Source organism: Acinonyx jubatus, chromosome A1 (assembly GCF_027475565.1).
Source record: "Acinonyx jubatus isolate Ajub_Pintada_27869175 chromosome A1, VMU_Ajub_asm_v1.0, whole genome shotgun sequence".
NCBI classification, from domain to species: domain Eukaryota; kingdom Metazoa; phylum Chordata; class Mammalia; order Carnivora; family Felidae; genus Acinonyx; species Acinonyx jubatus.
In genome coordinates this window covers 43,256,492-43,282,349 of record NC_069380.1, presented here as the reverse complement: position 1 = coordinate 43,282,349, position 25,858 = coordinate 43,256,492, and the positions used below count along the sequence as shown (strand labels likewise).

At 33.2% G+C, this 25,858-nt stretch overlaps 1 long non-coding RNA gene across 1 annotated transcript in view; it reads right to left on the bottom strand.

Moving 5' to 3' along the window:
- Positions 1 to 12,048: 12,048 nt before the first annotated feature.
- The window catches only part of LOC128314345 (uncharacterized), a 94,888-nt gene continuing 81,078 nt past the window's right edge, over positions 12,049 to 25,858 (bottom strand). Inside the window, exon 2 of the long non-coding RNA XR_008295878.1 lies at positions 12,049 to 12,288. This is a non-coding gene — a long non-coding RNA (uncharacterized LOC128314345). The remainder of the gene's footprint in view (positions 12,289 to 25,858) is intronic.

Sequence of the window (25,858 nt, the reverse complement as noted above, 5' to 3'; positions counted from 1 at the left end):
TAACAGCACCTCTTTCATTTGGGGAAAAAGTTTGAAATGACTTCCTTGAGACTGGCTAAAATTGCTTTAAATGTTTAGTCACTTGTTATCTTTTATACCTCCTGAGACTTTATTTTATTATTGTTATTATTAAAAGACAGAAACAATTTAATTGTATTGTATCCCTTGCAGAGAGTGCTGTCATGAATTCAACATACACTAGGTAACTTAATAAGCATGAAATAAGGGATACCTGGGTGGTTCAGTTGGTTAAGTATCAGACTTCAGCTCAGGTCATGATCTCAGTTTGTGAGTTCCAGCCCCGCGTCGGGCTCTGTGCTGACAGCTCAGAGCCTGGAGTCTGCTTTGGATGCTGTGTCTCCCTCTCTTTCTGCCCCTCCCCTGCTCACATTCTGTCTCTCCCTCTCCCTCAAAAATAAACATAAAAAAATAAAAATAAATAAATAAATAAGCATGAAACAAGCTCATTTGTCACATTAGAAACATTTAAGTATTTATACACAAAGCAGTTACTTAAGGAGACATATATAGGATTAATAGTAGAAATCACCCTTTCACAGTATTTTATTCACTTCAATAACAGAAAACAAGCAATGTAATCATAACAGAAATGTAGCATTCTAACTATGCACACAATTTCAGTGATAAGGGACTAATGTATATATATTTTTTTTGTAATTTTGCCCATATTATATTTGTTCTAGCTGTATTTACTGAAATATAATTTTATGAATCTGGAATTAGATAATTTGTTTTGCTTGTATTTTATGTCATTTTTATGTCACCTTCTAGATCATTATGTTGTTATTCAATTCTATAAAATGTGTTGGTATAGATTTGAATATAGTGGTGGTAGTAGAAGGAGAGAGTTAGTTTTCAAACAGGTAATTTCACACTAACTTAAGTTTACTGATGAGTAGGATCTAAAGTTGTGTCCGTGAGGTTTGAAACAAAGTGAGTAAATTAGAGAAACCCTCCTAAGTGTAATTGCCTAAAGCATGTGATTAATAGATCATGGCAACAAAAAAAGTTAGTAAATGTCAACAATGCCTCATGTTTCTGTTTTCGACAATAGCAACTACTGGTGTGCTGATAAATATTTAACAACCGTCTCTCCAAAGAGGAGGGAAACAAGTTTATTCAGGACCTTTGCCGATTTCCATGGTATGAATATAGAAACTATGGTTGATTTCGAGCCATGAACACAATGTCACTAAATGTGTAGTTGGGAATAAATGTGCACCATTGGCTCCGTGAGGCACTGGTAGCCAGCTGCATCAGACCACTGATTGCTACTGTGTCATTTACAGAAATAAGCAAATCTAGAAGATTAATGTATTTGTAGAAAACAGCTATAAATTTTGTTTTGGATTGTTATATATGTGCAGTATCATTGTATTATTCAAGAGTCTAGCACTCAAGAGATTTCTGGTATACAGAAATAAATCTATATAGAAATTCTCTTTGAAGTCACTGCAATATTTAAGATCATCAAGGAAAAGCTTATAAAATGAAGGCATGTAAAAGCAGAAAAACATTTCAATGAAAGCAGAGAAAGAGAGGGCCATAATTGACAATGAAAAGAAACATCTAGAAAGTTAGTAAACAAATGAGGTGAATGAATATTCACAAACATCAAGTGAACACAACACTTCAATCAGGAGGAAATGGATGGTCTATGGTGATAGTTAACAAACCACAGTTAACTATGAAACTGCATTTTAGTGCCCCAACGTGTTTTGCTTACATTTGTAGATTTGTCTAATAACATGTCATTATTGATGCTTAGACACTGGATTTAGATCAATGAATAGAAGTCCTTTTTTCTGTGAAGATACAGTTAACAAGAAAGAAACAGATGAATATGAGCAATAAACCACTATGTAGAGATTCTTTTTTCTTTAAGTTTATTTATTTTGAGAGAGAGAGGGAGAGAGAGAGCATGAGTAGGGGAGGGGCAGAGAGGGAGGGGGAGGGAGAATCCCAAGCAGGCTCTGTGCTGTCTTGAGAGGCTTGAACCCAGAAACTGTGAGATCATGACCTAAGCTGAAATCAAGAGTTGGATGCTTACTCGAACTGAGCCAACTGGGCACCCCTAAACCACTATGTAGAGGTTCTTAAGACTTTGGAAAATAGGGGAATATTATCAAGTTCTTGGAAGTAGGTAGAGATTAGTAAATAAACTTTAGAACACATTTTTATAATTATTTTATGTTTTAGCCAAAATTGGGCTCCAAATCATTTTGGCTACTGATTGCAGTGAAATCAAACCCTAAAGCACATTATTTGTCCCTAACGAAAAAGTTACTTTGTTGTTATTTTTATGTATGTAGTGAATGTTGAGCACTATTCCAACATGAAGCATAGGAAAGATTTATTATACAGAAAGACAAGTTGAAACAACATATAGAATATCAAAATGAAATTAATGGTATTGGAGGAGCCATATAATTTATGAACATAAAATAACATGTAAATAAAAATATAAAAAATGCAAAAGGAAAAGGAAAAATGATACAAATAATCATTAAACATTTATAAATAGTAGAAATGAATATTTAAACTATAGACATTAAATGGTAAAATTGCTACAATGGGAAATTGCAAATTGAAATTACTCTCTTAGAATGTAGAGATAAAAGACAAAAAAAGAACAAAAAAAGAAAAGAAAGCATATAGGTTCATTTGGAGAGTAGAGAAATATGATACAGTCTACATACAAATGGAGTTCCTGAAGAGAACATATTATAATTGAACATTCATGATAATAAAAATACAAGGAAAAATGATTTAGGACACTGTGGTTGTTAAAATTTCTCTTAATGTAAATTTACATACATATATCACATTTTAACATTAAAATTACAATATGTTTTTTAAACATGGTAGAAATATTCTAAATATTATTCTAGAAAAAGAAATTAAATGTCAAGGATATCTTGAATTAGAATTGTAATGGTAAGGAATCTATGCTGGTAATAACTTCTAACAGTTGCTCACATAAAATAAGTTAAGTAACTAAATGGATATTGATTGAATGTTAAAATATTTATTTAAAGGTAAAAATAATTTTAAAAATAAATTATTTTGTGAAAACAGCAAACTTTCTTAAGGAAATATAAATCTATTAACCTTTCATTACATATCAAAACAAACTAAACTTCTTACAAATCTGTATTTGCCTAGAAGTGTATTTATTTTTCCTCTCTGTTTCTTGCTAGTTGAGTGAAATTGTAAGTGAAGTCTGGGTGTTTGTGTGTGCATGTGTGTGTTCATTAGAAGCAGTTTGTGTTAGGGGTGCCTGCATGGCTTAGTTGGTTGAGCGGCCAACCTAGGCTCCAGTCATGATCTCTCAGCTCATGGGTTTGAGCCCTAAATCCGGGTCTGTGCTGACAGCTCTGAGTCTGGAGCTTGCTTCGGATTCTGTGTCTCCCTCTCTCTCTGCCTTTCTCCTGCTTGTGCTCTTTCTGTCTCTCAAAAATAAATAAACATTAAAAAAAAAAGAAGCATTTTGTGTTCAAGCATGATGGTAAGGTGGGATTATGTGATCTCATCTAGAAGCTTGCAGATATCTGATACACCTCTACAATTCTTAAAATGCAAGAAGGCTTTGCAGTTATTTGGGCTGCTGAGTGCTTCCATGAAGTCTTATTCATGGTGTTGGAAGGACACACCATAAATCTGATAGGAGCCTGCCCATCTCTCAGTCAGTCCTGGAGTAAGGACCTGGAGAGAATTCCTCACCTGTGTTGAATGGATTCTTGCATTTTTACTTTCTAGCTCTTCATTGGTATGAGGGAGTCCACTACTGATATTGAACCACTTACTGAGCTCTTTTAGTTTTGGACTTTGTCAACAAAGCAACACAGCCATGATTACTGATGGTCACAATCTCCCATCAACTGTGTTAAAATGACTAAAATTTGATCATTTCAAATGTGTAAATTGAAGAAAGGAAACTAAGTTCAGCAAGTTTAATAGTATTGAGGCAAAATCAATGGAACGACTAGAAAATATCTTTAATGTTAATGAGATATTCTGAAGCATACTATATTTTAAAAGTCAGCAACTAAGAGGAGATATTTTTGGTGAAAATAAAAGATAATGTCCACTTTGTAAAGTTTAATATGAATTCCACATGAATGTTTATATCTAAAAAATTGGAGACAAGATGTCCTGGAATAAATAAATGAATAAACAAACCAGGAAATTAATATCAAAGTTGTAAAAAAGTATATTCTTCCTTAAAAATAAGAAATACCTAACAATATTAATGAAAATACCAATATGACAGAGCTGAAGTTGACCACAAAGTAAAAATAAATCATCTGAATTTTCAATATCACTGATATAATGAAATTATTAAGCACATGGGAAAAATAAAAGATCAATGCAATAAAGCGAATAAATAAATTAATAAAAATAAAATCAGACATTAATGTAATAGAAAAAAATAAAACATTTTAACTATCCCAAATAAATCAATACATGAGATAATTCTTTATAATGTTCAATAGAGTTTATAAAGTTTTATCTAACCTAATAAGGAAAAAAGGAGTGGGGTGCCTGGGTGGCTCATTCACTTAAGCCCCAACTTTTGGTTTCAGCTAAAGTCATCATCTCACTGTTCATGAATTCCATCCCCATATGGGGCTGTATGCTGACAGTGGAGCCTTCTTGGGATTCTCTCTCTCTCCTTCTCTCTCTGCCCCTCCCCTGCTCTCTCTGTCTCTCAAAATAAATAAACTTGAAAAAAAAAGAGAATGTAATTCTGGTTCATTATGAGATCTATTAATTAATTTATTTTTTGAGTGTTATTTATTTTGAGAGAGAAAGAGAGAGAACAAGCCATTGAGAGGCAGAGAGAGAGAAGGAGAGAGAGAATCCCAAAGAGGCTCCACACTCAGTGTGGAGCCGACACACAGGGCTAGATCTCAACACTGTGAGATCATGACCTGAGGGGAAATCAAGAGTCTGTTGCTTAACCCACTGAGCCACTCAGGTGCCTTGACATCTATTAATTTAAATGAGCCTTCTGATAGATTTAAGAGAAAGAATCATACGAAGAAGTTGCTTGATGCTAGAAATAATTTCAAAATTTCAGTACACAATTTTGATAAAATGACTCAATAAAATAATTAGTAATTACTTCTTAACAGAAGAAAGTATATAAATATATATCGATCTAATACCATTATCTAACCTAATAGATTATGCAAGCAGTCCCACTATAGTAAGAAAAAGTAACAATCAATATTTTATTGGAGGGAATTAAGCTAAAATAATTTGGAATTATTATCCCTATTTATAGACGGCAGACGATGTAACTGTATGCCTAGGAAATAAAAAAAATCAAATCAAAATTACTGAAAATTACTGAAATCAAATCAAAATTACTGGAAAGAATTTTTTTTAAATAGTAGAAATAAAATTAATGTATAAATCAATAGAATCCATTAAAATAAAAAACAGTTAAAATGTAATGTAAGAGAAGACTTCATTCAAAGTAGCACTAACACTTATAAGATGTGTTCTACTAACCTAAAGATAAATACAGACAAGAATATAAGCATTTTTTAAAAAGACTCTCGAAAGACAAAACAGAAAAAAGACAGAACTCAGAAAATAATTAGCAACAGAGATGAACTGAAAGTTCACAGAAAAACAAAACAAATGGTCCTTAAATATATGAAAATATGTTTAATCCCAACAAGAATAAGACAAACGCTAATTAAAAGCATGCTAGCATAATTTCTAACTTTTCAAACTAGTAAATACTCAAAATGCTGACAACACTGTAGAAAAATAGGTGCTAGCTTACATTGGCAATGAGACTGCAAAATGAAAAAATATTTTGGAGAAAAACTTGGAAGTTAACCCAATGACCCAGCAATCCCATTTCTGGTACTAAATTCTGTATAAATAGTACACATTTAAACTAAAACATGTTTGTAATTTGGATCATTGTTTATGATTCTAAAAATATTGGAAACAATAAAAGAAGTCCATCTATGAGTGGCTCATTAAAATAAAATGTATAACCATTAAATGTATATGTAACTATAGAAAATACTGAGAAATTTCCATGTAACAGAGTATATCAGTATGGGATGATTTCATTATTATGATTTTAAGCGAAAAGTTTAAATCTCAGAAACTAAATCAAAAAGGTTGGGAAGTGATAATAAAGTCATATATATTACGAAGAAAAACAGACAAATGAAAAATAAAAGTGATGCTAGATGTGTGGATGCTTTGGTGAGGATAATTTGATAAAGTATCTTTATACAATTTTAATTTTTGAGCAAAGTGAATACATTGTAATCAGGAAAATAGTTTTCATTAAAAGGCATTTAGAGCTTGAATAAGTTTTTTTTTTTTTTAAATAACAAGCTGACAAATAGAGTGTATAGTGCTACAAACTATGTTTTCCAGAAACTCTACCAAATGAATGTACTATCTTTCAATACAAAGGAATATAACAAATACATTTAAAAAATGAGTTTAATGGTGACATATTTTGGATGCCTAATTTGTCAATAGCATAAAAATAATATTACAAATTATTCATAAATATTATCCTCACGTTTGAGTTGGGGGTAGCAAAAATGCTCTTAGTTATTAAAATTAGTTATTAAAATTTTATGTAGTGAAGGTGATGGCTTAAATAAATATATTGGGATAACTACAAGTAGATAGAAGGATCGAACAAGAGTTAAAAAAATTAAAATAACTTCTAGTGTTAAAAGTAAGATAAAAATATAAATTAGTTATTGATATTCGTGCCTCAAACTTATGAACCAATAAATAAATCAATTCCTACTAAAGGAAACAATTAAATGTTTCTTAGTCTGATACTGAGAGTAGAGTGACTCTATATTAAAAACCAAAAGAAAACATTAAAATTTTAATGATACACATTTAATATTTGTTTGGTATGTAATACCATAAAATAAGAAGTAAAAAAATATGCTAACAATGTAGATGACAAAAAAAGCATAAGTATATAATGTATATGTATCAATTCATAAGGAGTTATTGAAATTGATGTGATACACAAAACAGTGGGTAAAAGGACAGAAGTGAGTCATCAAGATGTTTGTGATGCAGAATTCCCCTCCACCCCAGTAAGGACTTAAAGACGGTCACTTGCAATATATGAAAAGAGGAGAGTGATATCTCATTCACCTATCAAAGGTTGATTAAGCAGTGGATTTAATGAACTGCATCACGTGGCCCAGGTCTACATGAATAAGGGGGGAAGAAAATTAGAGAATTGTTGCTGTGAATGGTGGTGGTGGAGTTTTTCCTGACAGTAAAGTGTCCTGCAATCTTACCAACTGGCATGGCAAAGATATGTCCTCCCCACTGGGAAGCGCCTGATCTCCAGTGGTATTGGTAATTCAAATATGGGACCCACTGGGAGAGGGAATTCTACCAGAAAGAAATTCTGGAAAATAACTTCTTGTGCCATAATCTGATGTAGAGGAAAAAGTCTGTTGGTGACAAATGCCCAACATTAGATGCTACTTGAAAGCCCTACAGGGTTCCTGAGTAACAAATACATGAACTCTACCTGAGAACCAACACATATATATATAGGTGCCTGTTATCCAGAGTGAAATAGATGGCCAAGCTAAGCCAGAATGTCGGGAATAACCAACCACAAGTATCTATAGCTATGGAAAGCTTATCAAATCAATGTTTGCCCTATTTTTTACTCTTTTTTCTTCTTTTCCAAGCTTCTCAGAAAAATAGTAAGAGCTTTAAAAAGAAAAGAGGAGGCATGTCTGAATCAAAATATACCACTTATCTCTACATCAAAGAGCCAGAGTAAGTAAGAAGAAGAGTAAAATAGGAAGTCAGACACCTTTCTCAATTCAAGTCCCTGGAGATAATATCTTTCCATTGTACGAAGAATGAGAAGAAAATATGTAATGCGGTGATAAAAGATGGGCTTTTAATTTAAAACATGTAAACTGAAAGTTATGAAACTAGCTGCAAATTTTAAGTGAGAATATTTTATACAGCATAAATTTAACATTTATTAGGGAAAAATATACCTTATTTGCACTCTTCTTTGATGAGACTATACTTAGACAATAGCTCTATCTATTGATGAATATGACCAAAGACTGTCCTAAACTCTAAAGCTTCAAGTTCACATCTCCTTACACCTTATAAGAAGGCATCAAATGTGGTAGGAGAGTTAGCTGTCCTTCACTTGAATAGGGACTAAAACTTGCTTGCGTCCAAGGTGTTTACTATATGGCTGATAGCAATCTCTCAAAATAAAAACTGAATCATCTTTGGATTGTACCAATAAATACGGAAAACAATTGAAAGCTTTAGGAATCATGATTTACAGTCTTTGTCTCTAAAATTTTAAACAGACATAAATACATTTTTCACTCTGAATTTTATCAAAGAGGCTTTATTTATTTGTTTATTTATTTATTTTTCTGTCGGATGAAGCACCTCAAGAGTTTTGATTTGAGGATCTGGCATTCAGTTGTAATATGTTTACAATCTATGTAATGTCATCAATCTGTTCATATCTCCAAATCCTCAACTTTTCCAGTTCTGAAACAAGGGTAATATGTTGAAGGTTTCTAAAGTACTTTCACCTCTTTAATTCATTGCAATTTTAAGTATACCAACATGAAGAAGAGAAGATCACTTATGGCATTTTGACAAATTTAAACCACTTTTTATAATTTTATTTTACTATACTTATGTTTCAGCATTAAGATTTACAAAATAGGAGACACATCATTTTATCTGCTTGGGTTTTTGCAAAGTATCAAATTATAGAATACTCACAAAAGAGCTTAGTCACAGTTTCATCCTATCTGTGACCCAGAACATTACAACAGCTTGTGCAGCATGAAAGGGCAAGAAAGGATAAACATCCTTTGCAATTATATAACAATAAATGAACCATAGCTGATCAAGCATTATGATGGGATGTGTCTTGAGAGAATTTATTTAGTCAGTTAGTCATTTAGGAGAATTTGCACAGGGTAAATTCATTGGGCATATGGACAGCATGTGTTCAAGGACTCCCTGCAGCATTGAGATGACACATTATTTTAAAATATAGTGTACCATCCCTGTTATTATGGTGATTCTTATGAGAAAAATAAATCTATGTTTTTTTTTATATACACAAATTTCCTGGGAATAAAATAACATAACAAAAAAAGGTGATGTGGAATGTATCTAAAGATATTTTTTAACTACAAAAAGTAGTGAATTAGAATGAAATTTGATTGGGAATGGCATACACTATATAAAGATTTTTTTTTAATTTAATTTACCAGATGCCTAATGGTTTTTTGTTTTGTTTTTGCTTTTGTTGTTTAGTTTTTGTTCTTTGTGTCATTTATTTTCTTTATTTCAAATCTAAAGTTCTAATTGACAATTGAAGTTGGGTGTTTTCTTTTTATTATTGGAAATTCAGAACAAACATCTAGGACTACATGGTTTAACTCACTCTTGCAAGAATATTCACTGAGTAACACTGTGTGGGGTATAGACGCACTTAGATGTTTCTTCTCTAAGAGATTATGTTTGTTTTCCTTTCTTAACACATAATTCACTACTGTAATAAATCCAAAACAATCAGTTAAATAAATCAAAATTTTGTCTTCAAAAGAAATGGTTCCAGAAGAATTATTGAAATTCCCAATGTACTTTTTGTACTAAGAACAGTGGAAAAGATAGACTGTACACGTTCACATCATCTTAGGGAAATCTTACATTTGAAAAAAATAAACAGAGAAGCATGCAAATAAGAGAGGATTTGTGAAACCAGATGTATTTTCAGTTCTGTGTCACATAGTCACTTGTTTAGCAATAAAGATCAGACAGTGATATTAGGTACTGATATACAAATAATTCTGTGAAGAAGCCAAATCATACCAGCTGTCTAGATCCACTCGTTAAACACAGCCATGATTAAATCTATTTTATACTGATTAAATTATGCTAAAGACAAAGATAATAAAAACTTGAATCTCATTACTTTCTCATTCTTCTTTTTTTTAATGTTTATTTATTTTGGAGAGAGAAAGAGAGAGAGAGAGAGAGCTTGGGGGAGGAGCAGAGAGAGAGGGAGACAGAGAATCCCAAGCGGACTCCAGGCCCAGCCCAGAGCCTGATGTGGGTCTCAATCTCAGGACTGTGAGATCGTGACCTGAGATGATATCAAGAATCATATGCTCAAACCACTGAACCACCAAGGCATCTCAACTTTCTAATTCTTCTACTACATTCTACTAATGTCCCTTGTCTTGAGGTTATACCTATTCTAGCTGTATAATGAAAATAATAAGTAGCTGCTGCCTTGCATTTTTTTTTTCTTACCTGCAAGTGGAGTTAAATTGATAGCTTGAAAAAGTCTCATGTGACTGTTTGCATCATGAACCTGGACAATAGCTACCAATCAGGGTTGAATTTATTGTTCTGTTAATTTTTTAGATATATAAAAGTGATTGAAAATGTTGTGTATGCCATGTCTGTAGCTGTTTTATTATGGTTAGAACAACAATATGGAGTAATATTCTCTTACTATAAAACTATCACCTGTTTCAGCAAGTAAATCATACACATCATTGACAGACTTTTGAATTTCCAATATAAGTCATCATTGCTTTGCTTAATCATCAATTTAAACAAAATTATCAATCAAATTTCATGTTAAAACTATTCGCATCAGTCAATTACATCCATGGATACAAAAGGTTTGGCAAAACATTTTAAAAGCCTTCTTGAGAACTGATTGTCTCTAAGAATTTAGAATAAAGAGAATTGCCAAAGTTGTATATTTGCACTCTACTTCACATATATCATTAAAATTTGTAATAAATGTATGTATACATGCACACATTTTTCTTTCAGTGAGCTGTGAAATTGCGCCATTACCCACTGTATAAACAAAAATTAGGTGACTAAGACAAGTTAGAGGGCAAAGAAAGGGAAAATTAGAAAATAAAGAAAAAGAAATAGGAGATACAAGTTTCTCCGGCAATTCTTACTCTATGGTTAATAAGAGTGAAATATTCCGTTTCAAAAAAAGGCAAATGATTCAAATGAACATTTCTCTAAAGAAGGTTTACCAATAGGGTCACCTGAGTGGCTCAGTTGGTTAAGCAGTCAACTCTTGATTTTGGCTCAGGTCATGATCTCATGGTTTGTTGGTTTGAGCCCCATGTCCAGCTCTCTGCTGTTAGCACAGAGCCCACTTCAGATCCTCTGTCCTCCTCTCTCTCTGCTCCTCCCCCACTCGCGCATGCATGCGAGCATTCTCTCTCTCAAAAATAAGTAAACATTAAAAAAAAAAAGGTTTATGAATAGCCAATGACCACATGAAAACATGCTCAATAGCATTAGTCATCAGAGAAATGCAAATTAAAACCAGGAAATAATCACTTTACACATACTATGATCACTATAATTAAAAAGAAAAAAAAAGTGGAAAGTAACAAGTGTTATCAAGGATATGGAAAAATTGGAACCCTTTTACATTACTTATGGAATGTTAAGTGGTGCAGGTTTCTCAAGATGTTAAACATGGGAATACTATATATACAGCAATACCACTCCTACATCTATCTAGAAGAAGTTACCAAAGCAGTGACTCAAACAGACATTTGTAAACCAATGTTCATTTGTTATAAAATTTAGATGAATTATTACAACTTACTGCCTACTTGCATGGTTTCCACATCTCTACCTCCTCTTTTCTGCCACTGTAGGTCAGTGCTCACATCCCATCTCTCCTTGAAATTCACCCATATTTTGTGCTAAATCAGGCCTCTATGTATGTGCAGGAAAAGCCACCACAGAGATTAGATACTTCTCTATTCCTGTCTCCAAATTCCCCAATGAATACACATGGTCGATAGCCAAGCAGAGGAGCCAGTGAGTGCATGCAAACTCCACTCTATCTGCAACTCCCAAGGTTCCTATACACACAGCCAGCATATTCTCAGCTTTTAACCATTTGTTAAAAAATGTAGATGAATTCTTACAACTTATACATACTTGTATGGTATCCATGTCTCTTCTTCCTCTTCTCTGCCACTGTGGGTCAGTGCTCACATCAAACCTTCCCATGGGAAATTAACTCATATTGTCTCAGGTATCAAGCTACTTGTTTGTGCAATAACCTCAATTCTCTGATGGATTCATGAAAACTTATATGATTTTGTAATTGATCCAGCTTTTTCTTATTGTTAGAATGGTATTCATGCTCTTTCTGGCTTTATACATCACAGGGAGAATCTGAAAAAAATTTTGGAAACAACTGTAAACCTTTTATTTTTAGATAAATACACTGAGTTCTCTAGGTGAAAGGAGTTAGACAATGGGGGCAAACCATTTGGCTTAACTCACTCAGAAAAAGAAAAGCTCTAGCCATAAGCAAAACACCATTCTTTGATACCAGCTTGGAATGCTTGAAGATAGCATTTTTTTTTCATGTATCCGTATAAAAAAAAAAAATGACTCATCAAGTTCCAATAAGTGTTCTTGTAAACCATTTTCTACTTCTAGTTTATCATTTCCAGTGGTGTTTTATTGCCTTTTTAAGTCAATGTCTGTCTTGCTGTCTTCATTCAGGCTGCTGTAACAGAATGCCATACATGGGTGGCCTATAAACAATAGAAATATATTTCTCATAGTTCTAGAGGTTTGGAATTTAAAATCAGGGTGCCAGAATGGTTGAGTTCCAGTGAGGATCCTTGTCCAGGTTGTAGACCATACACTTGTATCCTCACATGTTAGAGAGCAGAAAAAGGAAGCAAGCTCTTTCATGACTCTTACAATGGCATTAATCCTATTTATAACTCCAGGGATTAAGCCACTGAGGTTTTAAAATGTATATGTGAAAGGACTAGTGTAGCCTTAGTAATAGAGAAACTGATAGCAAACATTGCAGATCCTCTTTGGCCACTGGTTTAGTATTCTGGAGGGAGAGGGCAAGGAGATAGATATTTCTGGATGGAAGGGCAGAGAGGCTTCTTATGTGAGAAAACATTGGTAAAACTATCTCTCTTCTGTGATTATTTTCAAGGCAAATGACGTGTTTACTGAGGCTGTATCTCTAAGAGAAATGGAAGGATTTCTTGGAAGGATTGGATTTCTTGGATTTCCTTCCATCCTTGAAAGGATTACCTTGTTAATGTGTTTGGCTATTATTGGAATCTTCAGGCAAGGTATTTTAATAAATAGTTCAAGAAAGAATATTGTTTTTCATTTGTTTGCTTGTTTGTTTGTTTTTAAGTGCAGAGATGAAGAGAGATAGTATAAAGATCAAAGCATTTCATGTTGAAAATCTTTCTGGTTCTAGACCCCAAAGAGGAAATTATAATAATAACCAGTAGAGCAACAAAATTGAAAAAAAAAAAAAAAGGCTTGGAAAGTGAAAACTTTATAAAATACCTCAGTTGGATGAAGTAAAGCAGCCTTGTATCAAACTTCAGATTAAGAATGTGGCCTTCCAGATGGCTTTGAAAAATGTCATTAAATTGAGGAAAACAGCACGGGGAAAAAGAAACAAAGAAGTAACAGAAAGACTGAAACTTATGTTCAGATAAAACCTTTGCCTTTGGTTGCTTGGCACACAGAACGGACAATAAACAAGAATATTAGGAGCCAACCACATTTTTCAAGCAATCATACAACCAGAAATAAAAATCCTCGTCATCTGTCAAAAACGTAGAGAATTAATAAAACCTGAACACTGAGAAAGCATTCTTGCCAACATCTTTTTTGGGACAGGCCACAACAAATAATGTGGAATGAAGAATAGGGATAGTTTTGAGTGTGAAGCCAAGGTACATAAAGGAAAGTGTCCAAGAAGACTCCTCCTGGAAAGAACATTCAAGAAATTTTCACCAACTAACTCAATAACTATACTTTCCCAACTTAAAAGTTGTTTTGTACTAAAGTCTGCGGTGAGACTCCTCTTCTTCTCCTGCACCAGTAAGTGTTTATTGTACTTATTTTGTCTTTCATTAGCAAAAATTTCCATCACTTTACTGGTCATTGAAAATTAAGACAAGTATTTCCATCTTATTTTCAACAATTATCAAACCCTCAAAGGAGCCATCCTTGAGTACCCTATCTAATATTATGCCCCCCACAATTCCTTGTGTGTAGGTATAGAACCCCACCCTACCTATGCATGTCATTTTGTATGCCCTTATTCTGGTTTATTATTTTATGGCACCTTTAGCAATATGGAATATATTAAGTATATTTGTTTTTTTATTGTCTAAATATCCCTCTAAATTAAGCTTCTTGAGAGGAAGAACTATAGGTCTCCTTTCCACCACTGTATATCCATTGACTACATAAGTGTATAAAACATAGTAAGAGCTGACTAATTCATAAATTGTAGATACTCAGATAAAATCTGCATGTTTTCCACATGCATCTGTGAGATGACTTCCCTGCTATTAAATAGAGCTGTTTATATTTTGTTTCCTAAGGTTAATTCACAATGGGGTTTCTGAATATAATAGTAATAAATATCTATGAGTTAATATGGAATTACATATCCAATATTTTTCACACTAACATTTTTTCTAACTATATTCCTAGTGCAAAATAAATACGCCAAATGTTAAGTATCCTAGGGAAATAATACCTTTATATATATGCTTTATAGAATTTCACTTTTTATTTCTAGGCTAGAATTTCTAACTAATTATGTATCAGTCGAGGTTAAATTACCTATGCAATAATTCCACCTGCCCAATGTATCATTTATAAATGGTTACTTTATTTTTCTTTGATAATAAATAATGCATATTTAGTATATAAAAATCAGAAAGTGACATTTAAATACTATACATACATAAATAACTACTACTATTATTTTGCAACATTTTCCAACCAGTTTTTAATTACTTAACAATATATTATGAGCATAGTTCTATGATGTTATATATTCTTCAAAACTATCATTTTTGAAAGCTTACTACAATCTGTCATGTAATTTTACCATGATTAATCAAATTATATATTCTTTACGTTATAATTTCCCTTTATATAAAATACTGTTTTGGCCATATGGTTATATTATTATGGAACACATTCTCAAAAACCTCTATCTTATATACACACATGTGTTACACATATCATGTATGTGTCAGATACATATATAAAGCAGAGAGGTATCATAAACTTTGATATCATGTACATTATAACATATAGTTGCTTAATTGTTTTAACACATTTACAACTTACAGTGTACAATTACCTGAATGGCCTGCAAACATCTCTTTTATACTAATGTAGCAATTTTCTTAAATTATTTACAGTTTTTAAGGAGAACACTTGAGTTTCATTTTTCCCCTTTCATTTTCACTCCACTGCTAAGCAGTAAGTTTGGATTTGTTTTCATATATATTGGCCTCCTGGAATTCCTCTTTTGTAAATTTATATTTCACATTCTTTTATAATCATCCAAATATTTTGGAAAGAAAATGTGAGTTGAACTATACATATACTGCTAAGATCCTTCCAAAATAAATATTTTAAGACTCTCTATTCAGAATTAATCAAGTATAGCCTAGAGATAGCAAATCAACAACAAAATTAAATAGTTTAAATTTGAAAACTTTAATAACAAACTTCATTATATATTTTGGTTATTTTATTTAATTTTTTTTTTATTACAGCTTCAATGCCAAATCACTGGTCTAGCGTTTTTGGTATTTTAGGAAACTGTCTGGCCTAGCAGTTAAACAGAGGCATTTTTAGTAGAAAGGAGTGTTGAGATTAGATGCATATTAAAGAGTGTATACACATTCATTAGACAGAGTAGATGTAGAAGATAATTCAGGTTGATAAATCTAAAGGTTTTGGCATTTAGACATCATGTTTCAGAAAACAATAGAAGTTTTAGCTGTTAAAACTGAAATATTAGTTCAGAAATACACAGAATAAATAGTTTTAGAGAAATCATGGTATTTTAAATCTAGATTATATTGCTCTCTCCTTTAGACTCCTGTCTGTTTTCCTATTTTAGACATTCTGTCATGCCACAAGATGATGTACAATCCCTATGCAAATTTTCTTTTTTTTATTAATGAAATAATTGCTATTTCATTCTTAGTCCTAGAATTGAGAGTTCAATGCTAAAGCTTTGTTTAAAGAACATATTTAAAAAAATGTTGTCTTTCAAAGTGTTATTTCCTTTACGGATTTAATTAAGGAAAATTATGTTTAAGAGATCATTTGCTTATTTAAATTTACCCCAAATTTCATAATTACTTGATGTAGAGAGAAAGTATTAATTCAAATTTAATATATTCAAGAATGATCTCATTTATTAACTCTGTATGAGCCAACTTAACTTCATCATATAGCTGGCAGATAAGATACACAATATCAGCTATTTATGAGATTCAATGTTTTCCAAGAAGTACAAACATCATATAGTTTTCTGTATATCCAACTGAGTGACAGAAAGTTTATCTAAGATGAAATTATAGAGATAGGTGTGCAAAGGGCCAATTATTAAGTGACTAACAATAAGAAGTTTTTAAAAATAAATTTACTAATAAGCCACTGGAAGTTTTCAAAATTGTTTTTAGGACTTGCTTGATAAAAGATAAAAGCCAGCCTTGTAGTGTAAAAAAAGGGATAAAGATGTATTAGACTAGGGATTCAGAAGTAGACCTAGGGTGAATAAAGTTTTAAAAATGGGATTATGTTTAATTATAATAATTGATAGAATGGATTTTAAGCAGAAAAGTGAAAGATGACAATGTTCCCCCATTCCTATATAGCCAAGAAAACTCCAATCACAATGACAATCCCTCAGGAACTATAAACCATCAAGTAAACACAATAAACAAATTCCAAGTTACTAGAGATAAAACAACAGTAGACAGTTTTGAATAGTAATCAAGTTGGAAGAATGTAATAACCAAATCTGAGTTTCCATTTTTCACAGATGTTTCGCCAGAAGGCCAAGTCCTACCAGTATGGCATGTGGTAATTAGAAATCTCTAGAGAATCTGCTCTTGTTCTGTGTTCAAGAACTAAAGATGTGATTCTGAATTGCCCAGGGTTGTTGGAGAGTGAGGAGGGAACCCTAGAAAGCAGAGAGCCAGAGAAGGGGATATCAAATGTTCATGTATTATTTGGAAAAAAAAATAGATGATTTATACCTGAACCACTCAAGTATGGGACAGACTCACCAGATTTGAACTGAAGCTCAAGAGACAGATTTTGTTGTTTGTGTCCAAAGAAGTCAATTGTTTCATTAAAACATAAAAAGAACATAATAGATTTCAGCATTTCTTACAACATTCATAATGCCCAAGATACAATGAAGATTACAATTTTTGTATTCCAAAGAAAAAGAGTCAATGAGGCTGACTTTGAGATGATCCTTATGTTGAATTGGCACTTAAGAACTCCAAACTATTATAACCATGCTGAATGACATAGAAGCAAAACGTTCATAAATAATGAAAAAACAGAAGTCTCATCAGAAAAAAATATAAAATATGAAAAAGGACCAACATGAAATAATGGAACCGAGAAATAAAAGCATTTGACATTTAAAAGACACTGAATAGGGGCGCCTGGGTAGCTCAGTCGGTTAAGTGGTCCACTTCAGCTCAGGCCATGATCTCACAGGTCCCTGAGTTTGAGCCCCCGGACAGACTCTGCTGCCAGCTCCGATGGAGCCTGGAGCTGCTTCAGATTCTGTATCTCCTGCTCTCTGCCCCTCCCCCACTCACACTATCTCTAAAAAATAAATACACATTGAACAATTAACATAAAAGGCACTGAATTGGGTTAATCGCAGAATAAAGATGACTGAGCAAAAAGTTGGTAAACTGGATGATACAACAATAGATAGGATTCAGTCTGAAGAAAAAGTTTACCTGGAGTTTGCAATATACATTTACAACTAATCCAAATTTTCTTTCAAATAGAACTATACAACTTTATAAGTAGTGTCTGTAGTTTAGAATGACAAAGTAATCCTAATTTCCCCCTTCCATCAATTGTGGTAGTGGCAGGTCCCTTGGCCTCTGCGCCTACCTTGGTTCCTGAGTTTGGCCTTGAAAGAGTGAAGAGCCAAACTAAAACAAACAAGAGTTTATTAGAAAGTTTAAAAAGAGAAAGAAATGACACTGTCAAGATGGGAGAGCAGGCAGGCCCAGTTGGCAGCTACAATTGGGGTCGGGGTAGTCTTTTCTTTTTCTTTTAATGTGTTATGGGTCTTAGGTAGGGCGGTTCCTGACTAATGTTGCAGCCAATCATCTGAGGAACCTCTCCCACCTGTCAGGAGGGGGAGTTTTTGACCCTATATGGTCCTTGTCAGAACTGTCATGGCAGCCACGCCTTGCGGGGGTCGGGGGTGGGGGGAGGCAAACCCCGGTGTAATTGTATTATAAGGAAGCTATATTTTACTCTAGGGCAGTGGTCATAGGGGAGAGTGCATACGTGTTCCTGGGCATCTCTCCCTGCTATCTGAAACTTGGTTTCTGCCCTTCCTCACCTGTTCCCTGCTCACAACTAGCTAACCGCCTACCCTAGCATTTTTATCATTGTTGTCATTTATTTTACTTCTCTTTAAGCATAGATAAATGAATGCATTATTGCTATCATTATTCTGAGCAACTTTTATCTGATAGACAAGCAAGAGTAGGAAAAATAAGTTTTTGTCTTATCTTCACTTACTCCTTAGCTGCTCTTCCTTTCGTTAAGTAGATCTTAGTTTCTCACATAGCATTTTCCTTCTCCCTAAAGAACTTAGTATTTCTTGCAAGAAATATTTAATTTTTCTACTGGCAACAAATTTCCTCAATTTTTTCTTCTTGAGAAAGTAATTCTCATTTACCTTTGAAGGATGATTTCTCATGAAGAAAAGTTCTAGGTTGATGGGTTTTTTTGGTCAACTGTTTTACTACTCCACTCTCTTCTTGTTCACATGCTTTCATGTTTTCTGAGGAGATGTCAGATATAATGCTCATTTTTTTTTCCTCCATAGGTAAAGTGTTTGTTTTGTTTTGTTTTGTTTTCTTCTGGCTCCTTCCATTTTTTTTTCCCCTGCAAAATGAAAAAAAAAAAAAAAAGAAAGCATCTTTTCTTTATTTTTTCTTTTCTGTGGTTTGAAAATGATATGCCTAGGTGCAGGGTTTTTTTGTTTTGTTTTGTTTTTTTCTTTTTGCATTTTTCCTACTTGGTGTTCTCTGAGCTTCCTGGATCTGTGGTTTGGTCTGACATTAATAGTCCTTGGATATCCTATGCTATTTTTTTCAGTGTTTGTTCTCTTTGCTTTCCAGTTTTAGAGGTTTCTATGAATATACCCTCAAGCTCAGAAGTTCTTTTTTCAACTGTATCTGGTCTTCCAATAGGGCCATCAAAAGCACTATTCATTTTGGTTACAGTGGGTTGTTTTGTTTTGTTTTGCTTTTTATTTCTAGCATTTAAAAAAAATTCTTTTAGGACTTCCATCTCTTTGCTTATATTGCCCATCTGGCATTGCATCCTGCTTTTTCAATTAAAGTCCTTAGCCTATTAAGCATAGTTGTTTTAAATTCCTGGTTTAATAATTCCAACATCCTGAACATACCAGGTTCTGATGCTTGCTTTATTTCTTCATATTGTGTTTTTTGCCTTTCAGTATGCATTTTAATTTTTTCTTTATTGGCAGACATGATGTACTGAGCATAAGGAACTGCTGTAAATAGGTCTTTAGTAATGTGGTGGTGAGATGTGGGGAGGAGAGGTGTTCTGTAAACCTTTAATTAGTTCTCAGTCTTTTTAGTGAGTGTCTGTTTCTCAGTTTGTTTTTTATCCCCTCTTCCCACTTAGGTGGGACAGAATGACTAGAGTGGGATGGAGTTGAATATTTCCCTTCCCCAGGTTGCTTAGGCTCTGATACTCAAGCAAGTTAGGCCCTTGTTAGCTAGTTTATCCTGAAGGCAGGCCTTGACAAGAACAGAGTACTCTGGTGCATTTACAGGTATTTTCCCCCTTCTGCTGCCTGATGCATGAAGGGATCTCTCTCTTACATTTGCTGTGAGAATCTGGGGGACTCAGGAAGTAAAACTCATTAAAAGTGTAGAGGATTCCCCTTGACTGTGGCTCCCTGGATTTTTAACTCTCCAAGGTGTTCACACTGAGCCTCCAGCAATTTGCCAATTACAAGGATGCAGGTTTTCTGACCCCAGCACTCTTTTCAATGAGGTTCTACTCATGGGCCTCTGATGAAGTAAGCAGACTCCCTGCATTTGCCTTTCTTCCTAATTTAGGGGACAGGGTTTCCTTTGAGTCTTTATCTCTCTTATCCAAGAAGAGTTTTTGATTTTTCAGTCTGCTTAGCTTTTTATATTTTGTTAGGATTAACTGGTGACTTCCATGCTCCTTACTTACATGCAGAACCAGAAACTGCCCAGCTAATTTTTTGAAGCTTTTATATGTTTTCTGTTATACTTATTTCTCTAGCACAATGAATAACAGCTTAAATGCACATACTCAACCAAGCTTGTATTAAATTGTATTGTGCTTATTATTTATTTTATTTATTGTTTATCTTATTCACCAAAATGTATCTTTAGTCAGTCTAAATTGGCTTTCTATGAAATTCGAGCGTATGATTTTATAGGATATTTACAAAGCAGAAAATTGTAGTTTGGCAGAGATTCAAACTACTCTGAGGTAACTATCACAGCCTGAAAACTCTACTTCATGAATCTGTATAAAGAAAAAAAAAAAAAGGAAATGAATTACTATTATGTTGAATAGGGGTGTTCAATTCATACAGAGCACCATAGATTCCAAACAATGTCTTATTCATGAGATTATGATATCATTCACATTGGCTGAAATATATTTAAGCATAGAATTCTGACCCAAAGACAGTCGTAAAAATGTTTTACCACTTCTAGCGACAAATTTCATAGCAGAGGATCCTTAAAACCAAAAGTCCCTCAGTCAGTATAAGTGATAGACTGAAAAGATTCAAATTGACTGAGATTGATCCTAAAATGGATGCCAAGTGTAAATTTAACATCAAAGAATCCCATGTGACAAAGGATCATGCCAAGAAATCACAGATAAGGAATAACTTTTCTTTAAAAGACAAGTTAAAAAAATTAACTCAAGGCTACTTCTTGAGTAACTTACATAACTAAAATGAATTCCAGACCTTTTTTATTGGTTCTTCACTTTAAGCACTAAGCTGGAATCTTAAAAAAAAAAAAAAAAAAATCTCTAATTTGTATTTTTGGAGTCTAGATTATCTCTGAAACTTGCTAATCCTCACAGTAAAAATAGATGGCTTTCCTGGTTTTTTTCCCCGGTTAATATATTTTGAGTCAATTTGATGTTCTCTTTTCCATGTTTTGCCCTAAGTTTGTTATTCTAAAATTTTCTGAACGATGAAAAATAACTTATACTAATCTGTTGGAATATTTTTGCTTCATTACTTCCTGGAGTTTCCTGAACATCACTTGAGAAAGTATTTACATTCATTTTAAAAACAATATTTGAATAACAGTCTAAGATTCTTGATGGAATTCCTTAGACATAATCAGTCAAGTTGAAATGATGCAGATTAATTCACTAAAATGACAGGGACTGTGATTTACTAGATTTTGTAGATTAGTAAGCAAGCAAATCCATGCACAATAAAAAATTAAGGGTAGCACAGCATAAATTGATTTTTTTCATTTATCTTGACAACTATAGTTTAAATTATTTATGACATGCTTCACAGTATGCTAATGAATAGCCTCTAGTATCCTACAAAATAGAATTTTGAAGTTTAGACAAGTAACTAAAATCCTGTGCTAATAAATCTTGTCTGAGAGTACACTGAAATGCTAGGGCTTTGTGAGAAATTGGTTTAAAAAAAAGTAAAGAAAAGAAAGAAAAAGAGCAGAAAACTGCTATATAGGTTGGCTTCCTTAAATAGAATTTATTTTAAAGTGTGATGTGTCCCTCTGGCATATCTGATTTCTTTAACATTTCTGTGTCCCAGAAAAGTCTAGTAAGTTCTCTGAACTGCTATTTGATTTTCTTTGCTATATTCCTCTGACAACTTTGCATGATAGAGATATATAGTGTTAGTGTAAAAGTTATCAGAGGTCTTGCAAATCAAAATTAAAGAATTGATATCTCTTTAAAATTCATTTTGTAAAAAGAGACACTTAGAAATTAATTGTTATTTAAAATCACAATCTTATGATTTCCACATTATTTCAAGCTATTGGTTAGGATCATACTCATGGTGTGACCCTTCATTTACTCATTTTGCAAGAAAATCTGAGATGTCAAAATGTATTCTCAGTTTTTAGTTGTAAACACATATATACTTCAAAACATACAGAGTGCAAGGCTTTGATGTCTCACTGAAATGAAAATTTAATGAACTAATAAACAATCTGACCAATTTTTGAATTAGAGGTGAAAGACATACAAGCTATTAATTATTTACTTCACTTTTTCTTTGTTTATGCCTATTGAATGATTGATTTTTGGCACTTATTCAGTTTTGTACACTGAGAATGATAGGATTTATTAATATTCAAGACAGTATTTTAGGTGAAATGATACACTTATATTTTATTTGGCATTAACATACTTCTTACCCAAAGTCATTTTTCTCCTTCCTCAACACCCAAACATGTACATACCCTAAAACACACATACACACACACATACACACAAATAGAAAAAAAAATCTAAAGAATAAAAATATTTTTTCAATAGCTATGTCTGCAATCCCATTTTAAATATGAATTAAAGCATCAATTTTTTGTTTCTGTGGCCCATAAAACTTACAATTAGTCTACCAATCACGTTGAGGACTGAAGTAGACTGGGTAAGTTTACTAGTCTTGTAGGCCTGCCATAGCAAAGTACCACGGACTAGGTGGCTTCAACAACAAGAAATTCATTTCTTATAATTCTGGAGGTGAGAAGTCCAAGGTCAGGATGTTAGCAGGCTTGGTTTCTTTGTCTTGCAGCTGGCCGCCTTCCCACTGTATCCTCACATGGTCCGTCCTCTGTGCGCACAAGTTTCAGATATTTTCCACATTTCCTCTACTTAAAAGGACATAAGTCATAGTGGATTAGAGTCCACCTTAAAGACTTCATTTTACCTTAATCACTCCTTTAAAGACCTTATCTTGAGTTGAAATGTCATTTCTTCTATTCTGCTGTAGGCTCAAGTGTCTACTAAAGTTCATGGCACCCCAGATGTTGGTTCTGGTCCTGGCCCTGGCCCAATGCTACTCTGGATGCAAAGCAGCCATTGTGAAGAACATTGATGATGGTACCTCAGATCATCCCTATAGCCATGCTGTCTCTTGTGACTGAAATGGACTGCTATTCCCACAAAGTGACAGTGCCATGGACAAGAAGAAAATCGTCAAGAGGTCAAAGATCAATGTTTTGTGAAAGTTTATAACTACAATCACCTCATGCCCACAGGGTACTCTGTGGACATCCCCTTAGACAAAACTGTTATCATCAAAGGTATCTTCAGAGACCCAACTTTATACATGCTACTTGTCAGTGTTTATTCAGGAATCTCTTTGTAGCTATTGTGAAGGATTTGTCCAGCATTAAAACTGAGTAAAGATAAATAAGCATTGCTTTGTAAGTTCATTACAACCTAAATTAAAAATGAATACAATGGGGAGTGCATTGTTAGTTTCTTTTATTATAAAACCTGGGAAGGAAGGGGATAATGTTGTTCACCTGTGTTCCATTTATCTGCAGTTCTGCGACCAGGCACTCACAGAGGAAAGAGAAGGCAAATGGCCCCATCTAATATTTTTGTAAGCATGAGAACTGGACTTCAAGGTGAACAGTATTTGCTAGGGGAGAGTATTTATCTTGGTAATGCTGTTAATAGTATATTACTGGTTTATGATCATTTCGTGTGAACACCCCTGCAATCTATGGATTTATGCCTAACTCCACATCAAATGTCAGATAAGTAGTCAAGTCTCTGTGGAAAAAAAAAAAAAAAAAAAAAAAAAAAAAAAAAAAAAAAAAAGGAGAGGTTTCATAGCATGAATGCTCCCTGCTGTATGAGGTGATGTAGGACCTCATTTAGGACCTGATGAACCTACTGTTCTGTACCAGGGAGCAATAAGTGAAGTGTAGAACAGAATGGGACATCTAAGATATGCCAGACATCTCTGCTTTACCTATGCTTACTTACTCTTTAAAAGTTTGAAATTATTAGTAAAATGTAACTTGGGTAAGATTGCTGATTCCTGTGGGTTGGATCTGGCAAATCAGTCTTTATCTAGTTTTAGCTCAACACACACATACTCACTCACACACACACACACACACACACACACACACACACACACAACTGCAAGCTTCATATCCGTTTAACTTAAATGGATATGAAATCTTCAATTTGCCTTTGGATTCGTCTTGTATTTAATAACAAATTTGACTGAAGTTTGATTTACATATATAAGATGATGAGATTTTAAATGCACAGTTCGAAAATTTTTCACAAATGTGTACAAATTTAGAGCAAAATATAAAAAGTTCTGTTACCACAGAAAGTCCCCTTCTTCTTTTTTCCAGTCAAACATTATCCTTTCCTCAACCAACGGCAATTACTGTTCTTACGTTAATCACCATGTATCAGTGTTGCCTCTTATATAAAGGAATGCTAGGTTTTATTCGGACAGATAAATTACCAGAGGATTATTGTGACCTTGTGGAGGCCTGGTTTTGGTTCTACAAAAAAACAACAACAACAACAACAAAAAAATATTGTAGATATCTGCCCTTTGTCCTACAGAAAAACCTTTAGTCCAGAGCTGACTCCTAAGATAGTCCACTTTGTCTATCTGAAACACCAGATTCTTTTTTGTAACAAACTACTCTCTTTTGATGAAATTTTAACGTCAAGGGTTTTTGTTTATTTTTTCTTTTCCCCAGCAGAGGTTGTAGCTTAAAAAAAAAATTATCTCTAAACTGCTATTTTTTTCTGAACCTCTTGGATTTTTGTCACCTGATGGACTGTTAGAGTCCAAAACGGATTTGAAGAAAACGTTTGTGTAGATTTTGGGAATCCAGTCTTAGTGACTCCCTTATTTCTAGAACTTCCCATCAACTCCTACTATATCTGATAGGTTCAAAAACTTTGACCATTATTCCTGCATCTCAGTAAGATCATCTGTGTCTATTTTCCTTCTTCCTTTTTTATTTGGCCCTACCTGGGACGTATTCTTAAAAGATAGCTAAATGTAACACATATCTAGTTTGTTTATCTTTATTTAAGGATAGGTAGTTTCTACTTATGTTGAGTTGTTCTTAAATAGTTATTTGTATATTTTACTACAGTTTAGACTTGCTAACTCAAGTTATAGCCAATACAATTTACTCTGCTATACACAGAACCAGAAGTCCAAATTATGTTTCTTAGAGTTCAAATAAAATGTATATTCAAAATATAAAACAATATACATTATTAAGATGTATTTGCCACACAGATCTTTTAAATTTATAAACTTTAGAGTAACTTTACTTGGCTACATATTTTCTTCTATGAATTTCCAAAAAAATGTTAGATATGTATCCAGTGTCCAAAGACTTTTACAGTCTGCTTACAAGGTAAGATATGTACATACACTAGTAAGAAAGAACTCAATGATAACAACAGCAACATCAGCATAACAATATTAACAACAACAACAACAACAACAACAACAGTAATAGTAAATTTGTGGCTACATGAAACATGAGAATTGTTCCAAAAATTTAAGAAATGACACTCTTACCTAAACTAATTCTCAAGATATAAACATTATGTGGAATTGTGTTTTAAAAATTATAAC